At 47.2% G+C, this 23,325-nt stretch overlaps 1 protein-coding gene across 10 annotated transcripts in view; it reads right to left on the bottom strand.

The window, feature by feature from the left end:
• The window catches only part of GMDS (GDP-mannose 4,6-dehydratase), a 434,715-nt gene that overhangs the window by 359,162 nt on the left and 52,228 nt on the right, over positions 1-23,325 (bottom strand). Inside the window, exon 1 of one of the 10 annotated variants that reach the window (XM_086370934.1) lies at positions 15,327-15,482. The exons of the other annotated variants lie outside the window; for them this stretch is intronic. The gene's annotated coding sequence lies outside the window, so the exon portion shown is untranslated. Of the gene's footprint in view, positions 1-15,326; positions 15,483-23,325 lie in introns of those variants that run through there. 10 annotated transcript variants of the gene reach the window in all.

Genomic DNA, 23,325 nt, shown 5'->3' with positions numbered 1-23,325 from the left:
CTGGGTGCAGGGTATGAAGATGCGAAGGACGGAGTCACTGCTGACCCTGCCCCAGGGACCGGGGCTGCAGGACCTCAAGGCAGGAGCAGGCAGGAGTCCACTCTGACTGAGCTTATTCTGCTCATTCTTAAATTCAGAATGTCTGCAGTCTTTTAATTTTTAAAAAACTGATAGACTAGTTTTTAAAATATTCATTTACTTGGCTGTGTTGGGTCCTCGTTGCAATATGAAGGATCTTCTGTCACGATGCTCGGACTTTCTAGTTGCACACACGCACCCCAGCACGTGGGATCTTAGTTTCCAGACCAGAGATTGAACCCGCTTCCCCTGCAGTGGAGGGCGAATTCTTAACCACTGGACCACCAGGGAAGTCTCTATGGTCTTTTGATATGTTCGCCAAAGATGGTATTTTGGAGCAAAGAATAAAAATAAAACAATCAGAAAGCTACTCAGTTTTGACAAAACCTAAAAAACGTTACCAGTTGGCCAAAAAGCTGACCAGTGGCGCTCTGACACAAAGCATGAAGACAGTCAAGACAGAAATCCTTAACCTCTGGCCCAGCGGACTCCACCGAGACACGAAACCAACCCCACACACACGTCCAAAGCCCCTCATTTCAGAGCCATGTGACGTGGGCTACAGCTGAGACGGAGGCAGGCGATTCTGAGCCTACACTTTCCAGTGACTCGGTCCAACAGTTTAAGATATTTTGATAATATTCCAAAGCGGGGAGGAAAGACCCAGATTCAGACTGCTGTAAGTTTGAAGCCCTGAGTTAATTCTCTCTCGTCTGGCGTTCGGACACTGGAGACCCTTGCACGGTGCCCGGTCCTCACTCTGGAGCCCCCGCGTTATCAGCGCGGCTCCGCCCGGAACACATCTCCGCGGCCAAGCACCAGGCTGGGACTTTCCACAGAGGCTCAACTCTTGCTGACAGCGCAGATCACGCTACAAAATGGGGCTTTTCTTCAGGTCCTCAAGAGAATGCAGAGATATCTCCAAGCCTAGTAAAATGCTGCAGAAAAATTCCCCTGAGCATACTAGATAATTTAGCAACTTAGAAACTAAAAGTCCTTAGATGTTATGCATAATGAAATAGATGTGTTGCTGACAAGATGTCTTAACAAAATATTTATATATTGACTCACATATAAAATATGTTAGGAGTATCCCTTTTTAAAAGACGCCTGTGTGAAGCCTCTTGAAAGGTGGCATGTTAGATGTTCTCAAAGCGGGCCCCCACACCGTACAACTAAGCCCCCTGTTCCAGTCCAGCATTTGGAAACACATTTTTACTATTCCTGGAAGCACTTTCACATTTTTGTCAGATGTTGAGTGAGCAACAGGGTAAATAACGTTTCAAAAGCATTTCTCGAGCAGTAAAACCTTCAGTTCCCAGCTAACAGGACTGATCCAAAGTAAATGAAAGGCTGGTGTGACTCAGCGAGTGTGTGAAAACCTCCAGTTAATGGATCTATTCAGGGACTCGGCACGCACTTGGGAGTCATAAGTCGGGCAGCCGGGCATCAACGCCAGCCTGGGCGCCTGCCCACACCTGAGGCGGGGGCGGCAGGGGTTCTCGGGGACCCGGGTCCCACCAGTTCTGGGGGAGAGACGGCGCCCAGGGGGCAGAGAGGGTCCAGGAACCCGCAGGAGAGAAGGGAGAGACAGCTCCTGTGGATTCCTCTGGAAGCCCTCAGGTGCATCCGCGGAGGTACCACCGCCTGGCTGGGCTCCCAGAGCACCGTCGACAAGGTCATGAGTTACTAATCAGAGGTGGAGACGGCCTCAGAGGTCAAGAACTTCAATCACCCCACCAGGGAGGAAACCGAGGCCTTGACAGTGAAACAGACGAAAACAAATGGAAACTGCTTTCCTGCTTATCCAAGGCTGCCTCAGACAGCTTAGGAAGGACAGGCTTTACCAGGGAGAAAGCAAGAGGGAAAAGGTAGACAATGATTTTCCGATTAGCTGGGAAGGATCACTGGAGCGCCAGCAGTTTGGCTGGAAGAAACCATCCGTTCAGTGGGCGCCATTAAAAGGCGAATAAGGACGAGATGGGTTCCCTTCTCACGTATTAACCTGCTACCGAGTTCGGGGTCATCTGCACGCCTCCTGCTCTTTGGAAACCTAACAGGTGGACAGTACAGAGCTCTGAGGGACTGACGAGCGATGAACGTGCACCTACGACTAAGGGGTGTGCCGCACCTGAATGCAGGTCCCTTAAAAGAGAAGGGAGGGAAGAAGCGCGGCAGAGCGGAGGGGCGGCCGGCCCGCGCTCCCAGGCCAGGCGGGGGCCCAGCCGGCTCTGCGGCCCTGCTTGGACTCAAGGACGCAGAGCGCTGCTTAAAAGCGCGCCGACAAAGACGCCTTTAAGAAGCGTCAAAATAAATTACTTTGGAGTGTTTTTCACCAGCACGCCTCCAGCTTTCCCTTCTCTTCCTATTTGCTGTTCCCCAGAACCAGCTGAGGCTATATTTAACCCACTTTACAAGCTGCGGGCAGACGGGCACAAGCACACCCCAGCCCAGGCCGTGTGCGTTCACTGAGCCCAGGCCTCTCGCGTCGGGAGTTTTCTTCTTCCTTTTTTTCCTTGTTTTTTTTTTTTTTTCCCCTTAGTGTCTTAAAAATACCTCATACGTCTTGGAAACAAGAAAAAAATACTTAGAAGCCCCTCCATGTTGGCTTGTTATGTAGATTTAGTCCTGAAGTTAATTTGTTTTTTAATTAATAACAAGACAGTCTTGTGGCTAAAGTTGCCATGATACCGGATTCTTGGTTACGGTGTGCACTGTATTACTTCTACCAGAAAATGCCTGTCCCACCCAGGACGCAGCACTGGGGAAGGACCACCCTGGTCAGTGACGCTCCTTGGAGGAGCCGGTGCACAGAGACGAACAGCACTAGGAAGTGACCAGGATGAAGACGTGACCCAGACAGACAAGTAAACCCCGTCTCACCGAGAGGGAGCCGGCAGCTGAGACTGCTTCTCTCACTAACACAAAGCCGTCTCCCTGGAATTCCAGGACAGGGACCCCAGCACCCAACAGGCTTTGCCATTTATTACACTGTCCTGGGGAAACCACTGGTTTGGTTTTAGCTTTCTCATCTACAAAATTAGAAATTGAACTCAAAAATAATCTCTGAAATTATTTTTCACCTAAAAGAAGCAATTGTTTCAGATTAATAACGCACAATAATTAAAACAAAATGCCATTCAATGCACTGGATGTTTCTGCAGTACCTACCCCGTGATCTTCAGGATTATTACTCTTACTATTATTATTTAATAAGCACTGTTACTAACAAAATGCATAGAAAACTGCTCCTGATCTCAAAAGAGATATGTACAATATTAATATAAAAAATTTGATTTTCCAAGTTTCAATCTCTCTCACTCTTTAAGAGAGTTTTATGACATTTATGTACTAATTTACTTTTTTCTCTGGATCATTTTGTTTTGTCTTTGATACCATTCTAAACAAATGTCAACCATGAAAACACACGTTACAAATGGAGTAAACACTTTGTTCCCCAAAAGGTCAAACAATCTTACGACTATTCATTTAAAATGTACTCAAAATATTTCATGTTATCTTACCAGTGGTTTTCAGAAACACTGTTCTACACTGGCATTTGCTAATCTGCGTGTTGCGGTGAAGTCCACCACACGGATGGGCCGCACACGAGCTGAGAGGCCCCCGCGGAAACACAGACCCTCCTCTGACTTGAGAGCGTCAGTGCTACGGAGAAACGTCCAGGCCCACACTGTCATCTCCTTATACTCGACTTCACTTGCTTATTGACAGTGTGCGAATACCCTTTATTAGATAGAAAACTAAATTCAAGCCTTTTAACATCCTTAAAAGGCTATTTATACTCAAACTAAATCACTCCAAATATTTTATTGGTCAATGTGGAAAGTATTTAAATTCAGAAGAATTTCTTCCTGCTGTTAGTGAATGCAATTAGATGAGAAAGAACACAAAAATGGTCATTTTGCAGATGATGCAACTGTATACTTAAAAACAAGCATCTATTAAATTACCTGGTTACAAAATTATTAATCAAAATCAAGAGCTTTCCAATTAATAAACAATAAAATTATACTGAGGGAAAATATTCTATTTATACTAGCAAGGAAAGTTGAACACCTAAAAATAGAGCTAATAAGATCTTATTAATAACAGGAATCATATAAAGAAAACTTTAAACACATCAAAGATGTATAAAAAGAGATATTTTAAAATAGTCAAGGACGATCTTTATTCTTGGATTAGAAGATTCAGCATTATGAAGATATCCACTACACCCTAATTAACCTTAAATTCGATTCAATGCCAGATTATCGGGTTTGGGACAGAAAGTGACAAAATTATATGCTAGAGTCAAACAAACATGCAAGAGTAAACTGGAAATCCTGAAAAAGATTAGCAGGGCTTGACTCATGTTGGTCATGAAAGTCACACATCATGAAAACATAATGAAGGAGAGAGGCATCGTGACGCACTCAGAACCTCAATGCAGCCCCAGAGGCAGGCCAGGCCCGGTGAGCACGCTGCAACCAATGTGCAGAAGATGGATCTTAAATGATGCTGAGGAACCAGTGCTTTAGGAAAAAAGTAAAGTTACAGCCCTGCCTCTGTCCTGATACTGAGCTGTATTCCAAGCCCAACAAAGCTGACAAAACCTTAAATACACTAGAATGGATAAATGTATTTATAACTTCAGAGCAAGGGCCATATTCAACAAGACACAATACCCAGATCATAGAGGAAACGACTGATGACTGACTAGAGAAAAATTAAAAATATCTTTAGGGCCAAAAAAATACCAAATACTTATAAGGCAAATGAGAAAATGGAAGGGGGAACTTATCTTCAACATGACAAAAAGAGCTACAGTCCCCACATAGAAAGAACATGTCTGAGAAGAAAAATCATTCAGCATGAAAAGGAGACACAGCTATGAACAGGTAATTAACATAAAACATACATATAAACAGATAATAAATACATATGCAATGACACTGACCCCTACGCAAAATGAAGATGTCAACAGCATGCTTTTTACCCAGTTGTACATTCGTACTTAAACAAGAATGTCTAGTCCAGCATGTGGCAGACTTTATGCAGAATACAACATTCATGCAAATTCTAAAGGATATGTATAGGCTTATGCGTTAAAATATTCTTAAAAGATGCAACAAAACCTGTATTCTGAGGCAAGAAGAGTGGGCTGGGGAAGAATGTGATGACAGAGACTTTCTGCCTCGTTCATCAACACTTTTGTATAAAAAGTAAGAAAGTATTTAGTCAGGCTACTTCTATGTCCTCATATGTAAGTATTCTCTGTTCTTCCTGATGACACCTACAACTCCAAGTCATAATCACATTTACTAAAAATTCAAAGAAAAGGATTTGATATTTATGGTAGATTTTAGAGACAAAGTGGATATAAATCATACAGAATATTTAGTCTTTCCTCTTGAGATGTTGGCCCACTGCAGTTTTTCCGGACCTAAAAGGAAAATGGCTGTGAATACAAACAATGATCCTATTTGAGAAATCTTTAACGTCTATTTCAGAAATTCTATTCAATATCAAAATGACACATTAAATAAATGTTCTGTTCAGATTTCTGTTAATGACTTTCATTAACTAACACACAAAAACAATGTTTGAAAAGCACTCTTATCCTCAAAATTAAATTAAGGTCCTGGGAAGTGGTTAGGATCTCTAATTCTGATCTTGGCACACAGGATAGGAAAGAAAGCCGATGACCACAAGTATGCACCCGCTCTACTTCCAACTCAAATTCAGCAAAGGATTTTTTCCACCTAAACTTGGGCCACTCAACATGCAGATATTCCCTGTCTGTTGCCACTCAAAACTCGTTCTTACAACTAATTGTAAGTTTATAGTATTTGAGCAACAACGTGCCAAAAAGAGCACACACTGAGACATAATTACATGAACGATCAGAGTGAAAACAGAATTTTTCAAACTATTTATCACTAAGGACCTAAGCCCCTGGCCAAACCTAATCTTGTGTTGAGCTTTATCTGGCTAAAGGCAAGTTAGATAAAAGCTTCCTATCGAGAAGACACAAAAAGAAAACAAAATTTTTTAAATTCTTTTAGAAGTTTCGCTTAGACCAAACTGGTGATTTCAAAGAATACTGCAATAGGTTGAACCAAACGAAATGCAGTCCATGGTTTACCTAGAGCTTTTTACCTATTTCACATGCTCAACCTGATAGAAAAACTTAAAGAGACTAATGAATTCTCATAGCATTTCTTTATTTTTTTCAAAGCATAATGTATGTAACCATGCTTTATTTTTTAAGTACTTTCCCAAACCAGACGGGAGGCTCTTCCTGAAAGGATGCTCATCCCCAGGTCCTCCCACAACACTGGCACAAGTTCTCCATAAATGTTGGCAACTTAAAGAAATGGACTAACTTCTTTAAGTGAGACTTCACGTGCCCAGTGTGATATAACGCAGATGATTCAAACCATAGGGGATATGTTATCACCCATTGAAAGGTTACGTATAACCAGGTTAATCTCTACTGTTTCTCAATAATTGTATTTAAAGACAAAATACAAAAGGAGATGAGAAAGCAGAAAAAAGACAATGATGTTTTGCCTCCTGATTTGACAATTAACAAAGAAATCAGAAAAGTGGACAGTTTCCAAAAACTCAGTCAATTCACAGACAGACTCGAAAGGCAATTACCACTCAGGTGTGTATCTTCTGTGGCCAAGCCCTGTGACCAAATGGCCCAGATTGATTCTGGGTGTCTCTCGTGAAAGGAACCACTTGACTTCTGGCTGCCCACGGATGACGGCTCAGTGTTTCAGCCTAACATCTCCTGACGGACAGAAGACTAGGGTGTCCCAGGCGGAAGATAAGAAGAACACAACTGCTCTAAAAGTTTTCAATTCGGGCACTGTGTGCACAGGCGTTCCTATTACCGAGCCCTTACGAAAACCAGACCCTTAAGAAAAATGAAGTGCGAGGAAGAGCTGTGATGCCAGCTTCCTCCCGAGCAAGAGCTCCATCCAACCGTCCCCGGCCACAGCGGCGGGTGAGGAGCCGGGTGGCTGCTAACGGGCGTTTTTGTGAAGATTTTACAAACGTATGTGAAACCAAAAACAATGGCCACAAGGTGGAAAAGTCAGAAAAGGCACTTTAGACCAATCTACTTACAAAATCAAACAGCCATAAGGAATAACCAACGACAAAAGAAAAGCGAGACTTTTTGGCCTGAAGTGTTGGGATCGCTTTTCTCTAAAGACCTAAGGAAGGGAGGGTACTTACAAGTTATTGCTAAACGTTAAGGTAAACCTGAATGGATGCTGTAGTGGTCTTTCTTTAAATCTTTTCGCCCACTACCACTTCTTGCCCCTGGCTTTAGAAAACCAAATATATTATTCAGTACTTTAAAAACCGGTCCCCCCATAATTGTGAGCGGTGTTACAACTTCCTTTCAAGGCAAAGTGTGAAGGATAAATACTAGAGGCAGAAAATGTCAATCACCTGAAATGAATTCAGAGGTAATTTATTTATATGTATGTTCCTATTACTGCATTCTGAAAAAAAATGTTCTTACTCATAAAATAGTATTGATTTTTTTTTATTAAGAAATTCTAAGTCCTAGAAGGGAGCAGCCCATGCCTCGAAGTATTATCCCATGGCAAATGCTCATCAAATAAACCATGAAATAAACTAGTGAACGAATAAGAATTGGGCACACAACCAATACTGATTTTCACAGTAAACTAAAAAGTCTTTGGTTTTTAAAAATATGTTCTTAAAACACATCTCTGATAACTATTAAAATGAGATTGTATTGATAACTTTATTTTTTCATAATAAAAAAATTTAAATTTCACAACGTGACAAACAAAATGAACAGCCTCCTCCTTTTCTTAAAGTCAGGTAAGGAGCAGAGGCTGTGATTCGAAAATGAGCGTAAAAAATGTATGTAAGAGCAAATGTCATTTCATCTCTCAGCAGGGGCGCTTCCTCATTTCCACACTGAAGATGTTCCTGTTTATTTTCTTTCCACCAAACGGCAACCTGCAGTTTCTCCCATGTCCTATTAAAAAGAGAAGAAAGCCAAAGGCACTGAGCTTTAAAGAAGGGCCAAACACCGTAGTTATGCCCATGTAACTCAACTTGCAGAGAGAACAGTTACCAGCAGATTGTGATTATTAAAGAGACACACAGGACTCATTTAGAATTCTTTCCCTCCTGTGCACACACGCGTGCCTGTGCGCTCTGCTGCTTCAGTCTGCCTTTTCACATCCGTGTGGGCTGTACCCCAGCAGGCTCCTCTGTCCCTGGGCTTCTCCCTGCACACGGTAAAGTTTATTTCCTTGTATTTCAGAGGAGTTCTGCTTCCGTGTCAAGTGCAGAAGTGAGTGAACCATGACAGCTCCGTCTGGAACAGCAGCAGAGCCCAGGTTGTCTTACAGCCTCAGGACGGCCCAGAACAGAGCTGCTCAGACGTTACTGTGCATCCAAATGGCACAACATGTGTTCAAAAGCCAGTCCTGAGCCCGCGGAGCTGGGCAGGGCCCAGACTGCCTGGCTGAAGACCGGGCTTCAGGCAGCAAGGTTCTGGAGAGCACGCCGCAGGACGAACGCCCGGGGGGCACAAGCACGCCTCTTTCTGAACGAGGACCCCCGGCTCGGTGGATTCCGAGCTGGGGAAGGCGCTGGCGGTCTCTGGCTCGTTTCTCGTGGTCAAGCTCCGCGCCTCCGCCCGCCGACCCAGGACGGCTGACCGGGTGCCCGGGACCCGCGAGCTGGCCCGGCTCACGGTGCATCTCAGCACCGAGGAGGCCAGAGTTCATCTTATCGTGTGAGTAAATACTTCTGCTGCCAAGAGGAAGCCTGCAGACAGAGGACAGACTTGCCAAGGAACTCAGGGCCTGGGTAATTAGGAAACCGCAAGCCACTACGCGTCTTGCGTCAGTCGCAGATGAAGGGGAGCGCTTGCAAAAGGGTTTCACCGCTGGCCTGCTTTGTGGAAGGAAAAAAAAAGGAATTTTTGAATTCCTCTCTTACCCAATACAATTACGTGTTTCAGCCTACACCGAAGCTGGCTCCCATCGCGGGATTGCTGTGCTTGGTGAGGGTGAGGTGAGGAGCAGAACACACACCCGTCCGGGCAGGCCTGGCCCCGGTACGGCCGCCGAGATGCCGCCGCGGGGACACGGCCCGCCTGACGCGGCTCTGACCCCCCGTCTCTGAGCGGAACACAAACCCCAGCCTCGAACGCGTCCACACCGCCGTCCTCCGAAGGCGCCTCCTCTCACGCACGGCTCTCCAGTGCCTCCTCGCCACCTCGCTGGTCCCCAGTCTTGTTTTCCCTTCATAGTATTGATGCTAGGAATGTGACAGACACAGAAAAAAACACACGACTCTTCAACACACGATGCTTCACAGTATTGACGCTAGCAAGGTTACAGACAAACCCAAAGAGAACACACACACACACACACACGACTCTTCACAGCACTGATACTCGGAACACTACAGAACAAACACAAAGAAAAACGCACAGGACTCAAAGAGACAGAAACCAAATCTGTGTCAGGTCACACTCAAGTAACTCCCCTGAGAGGGGCCTAACTTACAGGAAGAAAACACCTCCTAGGGCCTGGTAAGACTGGAACAGATGTCCTGGGACAACTGTTCGGGGTGTTTTCCCGTAAAAAGTGAAGAAAGATGAATCAAGATTTCCAATCCACCTCAAATACATACCATCTTGATTTCAAACTAAAATGGTGCTTCCCACGTGACACTGCCTCAGAGGACCTTGCAGGTTTGGTGAGAGTCACAGGTCACAGCTGGTCACTCTTCAGTAGACGTGCCCCCAGACACCTGCTGACCGTGAGACTGCGCCACAGCCGTCACCTGCCTGCCCTTCCTTCACGGGGGGGACATGGGCTGGGCTGGGCAGCACCCCTCTCGAGCCGTCCCTCCCGCCTGGACGCTCGGATATGGTCACTGAGGCTCTTCCTTTTCCAGCCGCAACAGACAGTTGCAAGCTCCCTCTCAGTGTCTGTCCTAGCAAACCCGTCCCGCCAACAGAGCACCAGGGCCCTTCCCAGTCCTCAGATGCCCGTGACAAACGCAGCCACGTACAGTGAGACTCCACAAGGCTAACTCTGCAGGGGCAGATGGAAGGCCGGTACTGATGGATGGGGGAGGCATCACAGACAAAGGGACTCGGCAGATGAGAGAAGGACTGAGCGCGCGTCCACTCAACACTCTGGGACTTTGACACTTTACAAAATGTAACCAGAATCTCTCCACTGCCTGTTACATTAAACCAATTTATCGGGCTTAACATAACAGGCGATGGAGAGATTTTGGTTGCATTTTCCTTATGATTATACAGTGGAAGTGAGAAATAGATTTAAGGGACTAGATCTGATAGATAAAGTGCCTGATGAACTATAGACTGAGGTTCGTGACATTGTACAGGAGACAGGGATCAAGACCATTCCATGGAAAAGAAACGCAAAAAAGCAAAATAGCTGTCTGGGGAGGCCTTACAAAGAGCTGTGAAAAGAAGAGAAGAGAAAAGCAAAGGAGAAAAGGAAAGATATAAGCATCTGAATGCAGAGTTCCAAAGAATAGCAAGAAGAGATAAGAAAGCCTTCCTCAGCAATCAGTGCAAAGAAATAGAGGAAAACAACAGAATGGGAAAGACTAGAGATCTTTTCAAGAAAATTAGAGATACCAAGGGAACATTTCATGCAAAGATGGGCTCAATAAAGGACAGAAATGGTATGGACCTAACAGAAGCAGAAGATATCAAGAAGAGGTAGCAAGAATACACAGAAGAACTGTACAATAAAGATCTTCACAACCCAGATAATCACAATGGTGTGATCACTGACCTAGAGCCAGACATCCTGGCATGTGAAGTCAAGTGGGCCTTAGAAAGCATCACTACGAACAAAGCTAGTGGAGGTGATGGAATTCCAGTTGAGCTATTTCAAATCCTGAAAGATGATGCTGTGAAAGTGCTGCACTCAATATGCCAGCAAATTTGGAAAACTCAGCAGTGGCCACAGGACTGGAAAAGCTCAGTTTTCATTCCAATCCCAAAGAAAGGCAATGCCAAAGAATGCTCAGACTACCACACAGTTGCACTCATCTCACATGCTAGTAAAGTAATGCTCAAAATTCTCCAAGCCAGGCTTCAGCAATACGTGAACTGTGAACTTCCTGATGTTCAAGCTGGTTTTAGAAAAGGCAGAGGAACCAGAGATCAAATTGCCAACATCTGCTAGATCATGAAAAAAGCAAGAGAGTTCCAGAAAAACATCTATTTCTATTGACTATGCCAAAGCCTTTGACTGTGTGGATCACAATAAACTGTGGAAAATTCTGAAAGAGATGGGAATACCAGACCACCTGACTTGCCTCTTGAGAAACCTATATGCAGGTCAGGAAGCAACGGTTAGAACTGGACATGGAACAACAGACTGGTTCCAAATAGGAAAAGGAGTACGTCAAGGCTGTATATTGTCACCCTGCTTATTGAACTTCTATGCAGAGTACATCATGAGAAATGCTGGGCTGGAAGAAGCACAAGCTAGAATCAAGATTGCCGGGAGAAATATCAATAACCTCAGATATGCAGATGACACCACCCTTATGACACAAAGTGAAGAGGAACTAAAAAGCCTCTTGATGAAAGTGAAACAGGAGAGTGAAAAAGTTGGCTTAAAGCTCAACATTCAGAAAACGAAGATCATGGCATCTGGTCCCATCATTTCATGGGAAGTAGATGGGGAAACAGTGGAAACAGTGGCAGACTTTATTTTTGGGGACTCCAAGATCAATGCAGATGGTGATTGCAGCCATGAAATTAAAAGACGCTTACTCCTTGGAAGGAAAGTTATGACCAACCTAGATAGCATATTCAAAAGCAGAGACATTACTTTGCCAACAAAGGTCCGTCTAGTCAAGGCTATGGTTTTTCCTGTGGTCATGTATGGATGTGAGAGTTGGACTGTGAAGAAGGCTGAGCGCCGAAGAATTGATGCTTCTGAACTGTGATGTTGGAGAAGACTCTTAAGAGTCCCTTGGACTGCAAGGAGATCCAACCAGTCCATTCTAAAGGAGATCAGTCTTGGGTGTTCACTGGAAGGACTGATGCTAAAGCTGAAACTCCAATACTTTGGCCACATGATGAGAAAAGTTGACTCATTGGAAAAGACTCTGATGCTGAGAGGGATTGGGGGCAGGAGGAGAAGAGGATGACAGAGGATGAGATGGCTGGATGGCATCATTGACTCGATGGACGAGTTTGGGTGAACTCCGGGAGTTGGTGAATGACAGGGAGGCCTGGCGTGCTGCGATTCATGGGGTTGCAAAGAGTCGGACACGACTGAGCGACTGAACTGAACTGATATATATATATATGTGTATATATTTATATATACACACACACACACACACTTTTAGTAAGCCAAAAATTATTTTTTAAAAGCCTTTGTAAATAATATGTACAAATATGCACTTTGGGGTCACATAGATGAGCACCATGCACTGGAGTATAAATGAACAAGGAAGCCAGTGAAACATCACTTGCCTACATATATAATATAAATCTGTTACGGTCAATGGAAGCAACGTTGATCTATTTAAGCCTAAAATTAATGTATGTTAAAATAAATTTTAAAATTCAAATGTAAATTTTGCTCCCTATAAAAACAAGTCGTACTGTATTTTCCAATAGATTATTACAATAGTTTTTTTTAATTGCAGTTTATAAATTGCAATTTATAAACTAGTTTATAGACAATTCATTTATAAATTGCAGCTTATGCCACACCCGACATCTGAACTGAGAGAAGGGTAGGCTCCGGACGGTGATCCTTCCCCAGGGGTAGAAGCCTACCCCGGGTGTCACAGACTCAGCCTCCCTGCAGGAGCCTGGAGGGTGAGGCTTTGATGACCCTGCTTGATTTGGAAACCACCTCAGACAGAAAGCTCTCAACCAGGGTCTGATGTCCAATTCCAAACAACTAATTTGGATAGGTATTTTTAAATTAGTTCTGGAAAGACAGCTGTTTCCTCAGCCCACACGGACGGCAAACATGCTCACTCACGGCGCGCTCCTGAACCCACTGTGATTCTTGCCACACGGCGCAGCGCTCCAGGACGCCTGCAGGGGCGCGAACGTCGTCAGGAGCACTCTGCTAGGACTGTTTTAGGGTCTGACCTCTAAGTCTACGTGTGAGGTCCACTCGTCAGCTGAAGCAAGCTATTCACTCAGCGCTGAGCTGAGAGGCAGCAAGCGTCCACAGAGCACCTCCTGAGGCCACAGGCGGAACGTCTTGGGGACAGGGGCTGCAGTCAGAGTCGGGGACAGGACCCAGCAAGGACCCACAAGGCCCCAGGGGCTTCCACGTGCTTCTCTGAGGGCTTGGTTTCCATCTGGGGGTAACTGGAGATTCACTTTCAGCCTTGTAACAGAGCGGTACCATGAAGCGCTGACCCAGAGGCGGCCGGGGAGACCCCGGGTGCCCCGCCCGTGACCCATGGACGGCTTCTCTGGGACAGAGTGAGCACTCACACCAGGTGAGGGAAGAAACGGAGGAAAGAGGAAACCAAACCAAAGCACCTTTTAAGCAGAGTTACCATTTCCCAAATTCTCCCGGAAACACAAATAAGGGTTTGGTTTCAAAGGACTTCCTGGCTGTGATTCAGGCTTTTAGGGAAAAAAAAAAAAAGGCAGAATAAAAAGAAAGCCAAGACCTCAACCAAGCGGGTCACTAATGACAGGAGGCCCTGTCGATGAAGTCGAAAGCAAGGCCTGCCACAGATAAGTGACGATACAGCGAACTCACTCGGGAAAACAGAGGGCTGGCTCTGCCTGCGCGTCCTGCACCACGACACAGTCACCAAGAAAAATAACGTTCTGCCAAGGAGCATCATAATGACGCAGGAAACTGCCTATGCCTGATAAGGTCACTGCTCTCAGAGGAAAACCTCTCGAGACCACACTGGCCCCAGAACCACACCAGGGTACATATTCTAGCGCCTATTAAAGAAACGCGGCCCCTCGTCTGAAACTGGGACGCACGGCTGACAGCGTGGGCGTCTGAGCTCCAGTCCTGGCTCTGCCTGCCGCTACGTGACCTTGAAATCTTGAGTAAGACGCGGGGCACAGCGGCCAGGTTTCGCTCCAGTGAACTGATCAGACGAGTTCAGTGGTTCTCAAATTCTCCTCCCATGGAACACCAGTGCTCCGCAAATTAAGACTGTGGTTTTCTCAGCTAACATCAAATAATGGGCATCTGTGCACACAGTTCTTTCCCATCAAGCTTTTCTTAGGCCTCTGGGGCTGGGAACCACGTGTCTGAATGAGCAAGCAGAAACTGACTACCCAACAGAAAAGAGATTTGTTTTTGTGCTTCCAGGTTGGAATGTTAAACTTCATACTTTTAAAATAGTTACATTTCTTGCTAGTAAAATTATTCCTGGTGCAACTGACAGAATCAAAGTTACTAGGGTTTTATGTCTCTCTCTCTCACACACACAGGCACACAAACAAGCCCTTCCTGGAGCTTTGTGGCATGGCCACATTTGAGACCTACTGGGTCAGATGTGTCTAAAGCAGGGCCCTGGGCTGAGGAGACAGCGTGCACGACCCCCCGCTCCTCCCGCCTCACATGGCTTCCCCAGGGCACGGAGCCCCACCTGGCCCCTGGGTGCTGGGCGCCCGCAGTCTCCCTCCATCCCGACCCCTCTGCATGCCCGCAGTCACTCTTCTCCACCACCCCACCTGCTCTGTGACCATCTAAGGATAAAGGTTAGGAAGCAACAGCCCGTCAACTGAGAAAAAGCTCTGATTTTCTGGCCCTCCGCTGGCACAAAGGCTGATGTGATGCCCACGGGAGACTGGGGGGGGCACCCAGGACGTCTGCTCTGGACGGATAGCGCGCCCTGGAGCCGCTGCTGGTGACCCTGAATGATGGCACGTGTGTGGCTCAGAGGACAGGGAGAAACTTTCCCAGCAGGGAGTGGCACTAGAGAAACCTCCAGGGCAGGGGCGGAAAGCCATGTCATCTGCCATCTCAGACGAAACCTGAAAAAGCATCTGACATCCGACATCTCAGGGAGAGAGGAATCACCAGTGAAGACTCAGACGCCCAACCAGCCACCTGCAGCTGGGTTCTCGTGTCAGGAGAGCTTGAACGCCCTGGACGCCCTGTCCCAACCAGAGTGCCCTGGGGAAGCAGGGCCAGCTGGATGCCACGCAGAGTGTGAGCAAAGAGATTTACCACGCAGAGCTGGTCTGACCAGCACCGTCTTGGTTGTTCTGGGTCCAGTTCATCTTCAGTCCCAGGGCCAGTTTGTTCCCGTGTCCTTGAGGTCCATCCTCAGAATGGTGGCGGCTCTTGTCCTGGCTACAGTCTGGGCTTCATGCAGCTGACTCCTCCACCTGGAGCGGGTTCAGCATAAGACAGCTCACAGGACACGGCTCAGAGTATCACCTGTAGCTCTCGAGGAGGAACTAAAGGCCTTTGACTTTGCTTAATGACTAAACTATTATTAGTCTTGTTGGACTGTCTTCCTTTGTTTCTATAGTCTCTCATTTCTCTAATTAAACTTATGCTTTGGCTAAAGTTTTTCCAAGGACAAAAGGCAGGTGAAGGACATGCGGGGGGGCAGGACCACAGAGTCCTGCTCCACTTCAAGCAGAAGAAATAGAGGGAAGCAGAGAGTCACTCGCTGCTGACAAAGTGCGAGCCCCAACATGCAGGGCCAGCGATACGGCATGGTTTAAGGCCTCGTCCATTCCCAGCGTCAGACAGCTGACACCCTGGGCTTGTACACTGTTCAGAGAGAGAAGGCTGGGTGGAAAAACCCCTAACTATACTTTAGTTCACAGGCCACAAGCTGAGACTCCACGATGCTCTTTCTCTTCTCTTTGCTGTTTTGGAAACTGAATGAATCGGTTACATTTTTCAAATACTAGCCAGAACACATCAGCTGCTTCTTTTAAAATAAACTTCCAAAATGGGGCAAAGTCAATGCCAAGTAAGGACTCTGCTTCTAAATATAAACTTACTACAAGCACCGCAGGCAAAAGTGAAATCATTCAAGAAACCTGAGTGCTGAATATTTAGAGGGAGAAAGTGTGCTTTTCATGGATTTCTGAGTCTTTGTAGTCAACAGGAGAACACAAATAATAACTGATATTTTAAACCCCATCTGGATATATCATACTGACAAAACACAACAAAGAGATTAGGAAGCACATTTTGTGAATGCTTAGTTTCAGTGGTAGACAGCGTGCTTGAAAAAAGATACTGAGGTTGAGAGAGAATTTGTAGATTTCACTTTGGATCCATCATCAACTTCCTACAGGAAAAGCAAAGATCATTTCCTTTCTCAATATCGAGGATATCGTCAAGCACAGGCAGCACTACGGTCACCAGACCTAAGTCGGGGACAGGCCAGGAACTGCAAGGTCCTTGGAGAGACAGAAGAGTGGGCTGCCGTCTATGGGGTCGCACGGAGTCGGACACGACTGAAGTGACTTAGCAGCAGCAGCAGGCACGTTTCTATCAAGGTAGCTCTAACTGAAGTCCAGGTGTTTAAAAAAAACAGCTGAAAATTCCTCAGAGGGAACAATGGCTCAGTCTACAACACGACATGGAACAGTCTGAAGCAACCAGGCAGGCCCCCAGGCTCCCGCCAGAAAAGCGGACCCAGTTTTACATCTGCTGGGAAAACAGAGGCACCAAGAACTTAATGATCACAATTATAGTTCGATGAGGCCGTTGAGAGTAACTTACTTTCCCCTTTACTTTCGTAAAATAGTTGCCAGGACCTGGGATCTTTAACTCACACCCTCCTCCAGCAGAACAGCATGCCCAGATACAGACCCGGAGCGGGACAGACACACAGAGAGAAGGCAGCCGGGTCAAGGACAGCAGCTCCCTGCCTGGACGGAGCATGCCGTGCCGCGGACTCGCCGGACGTGGTGGGCCCCCTGTGCTTGGTGAGACTTTAACAAGGCCTTGTTACTTCCAGCTTGCTTGAAGTCCTTTATCCCTGTCACTGCATAGTCTAAACTAAGTGTTTAAAAAAAAAACACAGCACAGCTACAGTAGAGACTCACCCATCTGTCTGTTTGGAAGACTTAAAACTCTGAAAACCAGTACACATCAGACTCACAGAAATCACTGCCAGTGGGCTTCCCTGGTGGTGCAGTGGGCGACAGGGGTCCATCCCTGGTCCGGGAAGATGCCACACGCCGCGGGGCCACTAAACCTGAGCACCACAGCTACTGAAGTCCAAGCACCTGGAGCCCGTGCCTCGCGACAAGAGAAGCCCCCGCCACGAGAAGCCGTGCACCGCAACTCAAGAGCAGACCCCGCTCGCTGCGGCAGAAAAGCCCTCACATGAGCGAAGACCCAGCACAGGCAAATTAAATAAGTAAATAACTGATCTGAAAAGATCACTACCCGTGAGTATCTACCAACCTGAACAACAGCATCACAAGTGACAAACCTAGGCTGCGAAGGGGACTCGGCGCTCACGAGCCTGCGCTCAGGAGTCCGCACTCCTAACCTGAGGAGTAAAGCGGGAGATTGTTGCACAAGTTTCCAGGGTCTCATGAACTTAATAAAACAGAGCAGTGAGCCCTTAGCCAGATTCAAATGACAATACGAGAAACAAGACCAACAGGGAACGGAGGAGAAATTTAGCCTGTTCAATATGGAGCCCCTTCGGCAAGGCAGAGCGGCCTGTGTCACACGACCTGCCAGACACATTTACGAAAACGTGGAAGAAACGGGGAAGGCTGGGAAGGGGAGGGGAGAAAAAGAACATCGGGGGGAGAGAGAGAGAAAGAGAGAAGCAGATGTGCTCAGCTACACCCCTTTCGAAAAAAAAAAAAAAAATCACAGAAAGGATTACTGCAGAGTAAGGGCCATGATTTAGTACACGCATGCGCGCACACACATATATATACACACACACAGCTTAAAATTAATAAGTAACCAAAATTAAGTCAAATCGTGATGAAAGTGCCAGAAACCACAAAATACACACCCAGGAGTCTTGAAACAAAAGCTGGGAAGACAGGATTGAATACGGATTAGGTGAAGGCAGCAGAAAGAAGCCTCTTATGCTCAGTCTGGGACAGGACCGAAGGTGACCGTCACCAACCCCTCACGACCAGTCTTTGCCGACAGCACCAGTCAGGGCTTTTTGCTGGGAAACAAGGCTCCACAGGCCTCCATGCTTCTGCACATCTTAAAGCAGGAGGACTGACTGTCCTGCGTCCTGAACTGCCTTTTCAAGGAGGTCTGGACAGTGACTGCTTTGAAGATAAACCATTTCCCTCCACAAAAAGCCTGCTTACCGCCCATCACAAAAGACTCAGGTTCCCTAAGCTCGGGGTTCCCTTCCCGCACGCACGGACCTCTCCCTCTGTCTCCATATCGCCCCGTGAAAGCAGGGGGTCCGGAAGGACAGCAGGGACATGGGGCTCCCTGGCTGCTGCTACTGCTGTAGGTCGTGAGGCCTCCTGTCTCTGACCCCAGACTCTGAAGTCTTCCGCCAGCTCCCAGGAAACCCACCAACTTGTCAGCTTGTAAGGAGCTAAAATCTCAGACGCCTCCCAGTTCTTGCAGCAATAAGCATTTCGTGAACATGACCCGAGTATCCCATTGCCCTGTAGGAGAGCACCCCCGTTAGCTTCATTTCACAGATACAGTCACTGAACAGTTACCAAGTGCCAGGTACGTGTCAGGCCCTGTTCTAGACGCTCAGGACAGAGCTGTGAAAATACCAAGCAAGTCCTTAACTCCACAGAACTCAGTCCCTAGCGGTGACCCTGGCCTGCCTCGACTGAGCAGTGCCCTAAGTGGAGGAGAGAGGCTGCCTGGGTGCAGGGCCCCCGAGCCCGCACACTCCTGCCCACTGCACCACCAACCCTGCACTGTGGTGGAAGGGGGCCCAGCCTCCGGGCTTCCTCGGCAGTGTGCTCAGAATCGCCTGGCCCGACACCCCACTGAACAGACAGGACTCCCGCGAGAAAGCCCTGACTGTGGGTCTGTGTTGGGGGCCAGCGTGAGGCACTCCGCCCGTGGCAAAGGTCATGAGGAAGTTGGCTCGGCATGCGCAAAGGCGGGATCGAGCCTCAGGAGTCCCCCTGGAAATCCTCGAGCATCTACCCCCATAACCAGAGCCTGCCTACTTCACTACTTTGTGCTCTCACTTACACCTCTGACTTTACAGGGGGCTGTCCCCCACCACCTCTTTCGGAGAAGGAGTTAACTTAGAGCTCCAGTTAATAATAATTCCTTGGCGTGACAGGAGTATTTCAACCTACAAACTCCTCTGAAGGTTCTCTAGCCTGCCTGACAGGCTTGTCCAGCCACATGTGATTGCTCACAGCCTCCCAACCGTGAGAGGCACAAGATGCTTTAAACCTTCTAAAAACAGGTTCTTTAGAGAAGTTAGAAAAGTATTAGTATAAGTACAGTGGGCTGATTAGAAATTGTATTGGTGAAGGGTTTTCATTTGTTGAGCCAATGTCTACTGCTAAGTCTCCACATCCCCTGCCCTTACACACATTAATGAATATATAGAAGAAATAAGTATTAACCTTTGATATAAATCACGTTAGACCTTAGGCTAAGTAAACTCTTTCCTTAATTAAAACCCACTACACCCTCACCCTATAGGAATGTAACTTTATTTGGGTGGTGTCTGTTTTAAGAATAATCACCCCTGGAGAAATAAGTGTTGACTGACCGCTGTCACAAGGAGAGGGTCATAAATTGTCAGCAGGCCCCCCTGGCCAGAAGATGATATAACACCCCTAAGACCTCTGTATACATTTGTATGAAGCACCTGACTTTAATAAAAGTCAGGACTGCTGTCCCCACGTGACTTCTGTATAACATCTCAGTGTATAAAAACAGACTCTGGAAAATAAAGAATTGGGATCACTTCCTCGAAATACTGGTCTCCCCATATCTCTCTCTCTCTCTCAAACTCTGGCTGAGTCTCCATCTGGAGCGCAGAGCCCGCCAAGCTTACTAAGTTTGCCTGGGCTTCTAAGATCCGACCGGGGAGGCCTCAGTGTCTCCTCTCCTCCGGGAGAACGGAAGGACGCCTGCGGCCTACGTAAGTGGTGCAAGCTTCTTGTCTTGAAGTTGTATTGGTTTCCCGCGTAAACCAAGCTACTCAGCCTCTTTTCTCCACTGAATTTTCCTGCTGAGCTATCCTCATTCTATTACTCTTTATATCTCTAATTAATACCTAATTGAAGCTATTGTATCCTGATCCTCGCCGACACCATCCCTGCTTCAAACTCCCTGGATCAGCCGGGGCCGGACCCCGGCAGGTCTGGGCGGCAAGACAGGTGCAGTAGGACAAAAGAAGCGAGCGCGTCCGGGACACCAGGGTCGCCTCTGAAGCGTCCGGGACGCCAGGGTCGCCTCTGAAGCGTCCGGGACGCCAGGGTCGCCTCTGAAGGACTCTGAGTAACACAGCCCCCGAGAGGACAAATGGGTATCGCTGATGATCACTGCCGTGAACTGAGACACAGGGCGTGTGTCCATCACGACACTGCTGAAAACTCCACCTTATCCACGTGTCGAAGTCCCAGCCGTCCACGAGACGAGGGGACAAGGGAGCCCTGGGCGTGGGACCGGCCCAGCGGCTTCGAGCTCAGACTTCTCACCTCAGGAACTGGGAGACAGGCAGCGAAGGGCAAGACCTCAGCAGACAGGGTGGAGGAACAACTCAAGAGGCAGACAGACGCAAGATGTTTCTCAGACTGTGGACTTGAAACAGATACCTTCCCAATGCGGCAGAGACACCAAAGAACAGAAAGTGTACACAACAAAAACAAAGCTCCCAAGCCCCACGTGAGGCAGGAATACGTTAAAAACAACAAAAATAAGAAGGGAGAATTATATCCAAACTCACTTGCGATGCTGCTGCTGCTGCTGCTAAGTCGCTTCAGTCGTGTCCAACTCTGTGCGACACCATAGACGGCAGCCTACCAGGCTCCTCCGTCCATGGGATTTTCCAGGCAAGAGTACTGGAGTGGGATGCCACTGCCTTCTCCGTTGCAATGCTGGTCATTGTAAATTAATTTAACCCCCTCTATTAAAGATAAAGTCTCTCAGATTAAGGGGAAAAAATAAGATACCACCTCTCAAAATAACCCGATCTGGTATATATCCAGCAGATAAAAACAAAAGAGAGGGAGCAGCAATGTTAATACAAGACAAAGCAGGCCTCAGGCAGAAGAATTAAGTAGAACAACGATTACGAGGTAACAGTCGTGAATCTCTGTGCGTCAAACATCACTGACCTGAGAGACTAAGAAGGCCAGGAAGAGGAAGAGGCACAAGCTCTGACCAGCATGGAGAACAGGCCCACAGAACCTAAAAGCACCGAGAGAGCAATCTGCTCGTCCAGAAAGAGGAAGAGGCACAAGCTGACCAGCATGGAGAACAGGCCCACAAAACCTAAAAGCACCGGGAGAGCAATCTGCTCGTCCAGAAAGAGGAAGAGGCACAAGCTCTGACTAGCATGGAGAACAGGCCCACAAAACCTAAAAGCACCGAGAGAGCAATCTGCTCGTCCAACGTTCTCTGTAGGAAAAACCAGCCCAGAGCATGGAGGATGCAATCATACGCTGGATACGGGTGATGGGTCTGCATCAGACTGTCGTCACATACGTCTTCCTTTTAAGCATTAATGGAACATTTATAAAAATTGATGATATATCAGAACACAAAAGTTCCTAACAAATATAAACAGCACAAAGCCACTGTCTCAATTTTCAAAGCAATAAAATTCATAAACAATCTTAAATTTAAAATGTTAGAACTTTTTAAATACTACATTAAGTAATACATAGACAAAAAGAAAGCCAAATTTGCAATTATTGGTTATTGAAAGAACTACTACTTATGAATACTTGGGAAATAAAAGCAGATACACTGCAAATAAATTGTATTACTTTGTCAACAAAGGTCCTTCTAGTCAAGGCTATGGTTTTTCCAGTGGTCATGTATGGATGTGAGAGCTGGACTGTGAAGAAAGCTGAGCACTGAAGAATTGATGCTTTTGAACTGTGGTGTTGGAAAAGACTCTTGAGAGTCCCTTGGACAGCAAGGAGGTCCAACCAGTCCATCCTAAAGGAACTCAGTCCTGAATATTCATTGGAAGGACTGATGCTGAAGCTGAAACTCCAATACTTTGGCCACCTGATGCGAAGGACCAACCCATTGGAAAAGACCCTGATCCTGGGAAAGATTGAAGGCGGGAGGAAAAGGGGATGACAGAGGATGAAATGGCTGGATGGTCACCGACTCGATGGACATGAGATTGAGCAAGCTCCAGGAGTTGGTGATGGACAGGGAGGCCTGGCGGGCTGCAGTCCATGGGGTCGCAAAGAGTTGGACACGACTGAGCGACTGAACTGAACTGAACAGCCTCTTATTATCATACAAACTAATAAAAATCTTACTGTCCACTTGCTGGTACCTATAGTTTCTTCCCCAAAATGGGGAGTGGGGTGGAAACTTTCATTCACACTGAGAAATGAAACAAGTTAGACCACGAGTCCACAACTGAGGACGACAGGCTTCCGAACGAACGTCTCAGAACCTGCACCGGAGGCAGGATTGACAGAACCGACCCCAGATGCTGCCGGGCTGGGGCAGGGTGTGGAGGGAAAGAAGGCAGGACGCAGGCAGGCCCAAGATCGGAAAGGTCCAGGCAGAGGCCAAGGACGCAGCAGAGGGTCTGGCGTGGATGCCCTGCTCTCAGTGCAACGACTCCGGGCCCAACCGGGCGGCGCAAGCAGAAGCCACACAGACAGGCAGGGCACCCAGGAAGGTCGACCTGGCCTCAGTCGGTGGGAAGAATGAGACCACATGAAGGCAGGTGAGGCTGCCAGCACTTCTCATGACCAAGAACAAAGGGGAGCTTCCAGGTGTGGGCCATCCAGTAGCAGTTTCCATCCGGGATACACCCTGCTTCTGAGATTGTAAAACAGACACGCCCATAACCACTGAGTATTCTGACATCTCATTCGCTCAGCGTTGGGAACCGCAGGGGCGCCTCAAGCTCCTGGTGTGTCAAGAACTGGGTAACCCCCCCAACCCCCACCCTAAGGACCAGACAGGGCAGGCAGGCATCACCAGGGTCCCCAGGAGCGACCTGAGCTCCACGCAGCCAAAGACCGTGCCACCAGCAAGGACGCAGGTCGGATGTCAGCACCTCCTGACTATTACA

Source organism: Bos grunniens, chromosome 23 (assembly GCF_055505025.1).
Source record: "Bos grunniens cultivar Pamir isolate PY7600 chromosome 23, Bosgru_T2T1.0, whole genome shotgun sequence".
Classification (NCBI taxonomy): domain Eukaryota; kingdom Metazoa; phylum Chordata; class Mammalia; order Artiodactyla; family Bovidae; genus Bos; species Bos grunniens.
The sequence above is the reverse complement of the archived record's forward strand: the minus strand, read 5'-3'. Positions and strand labels throughout refer to the sequence as shown.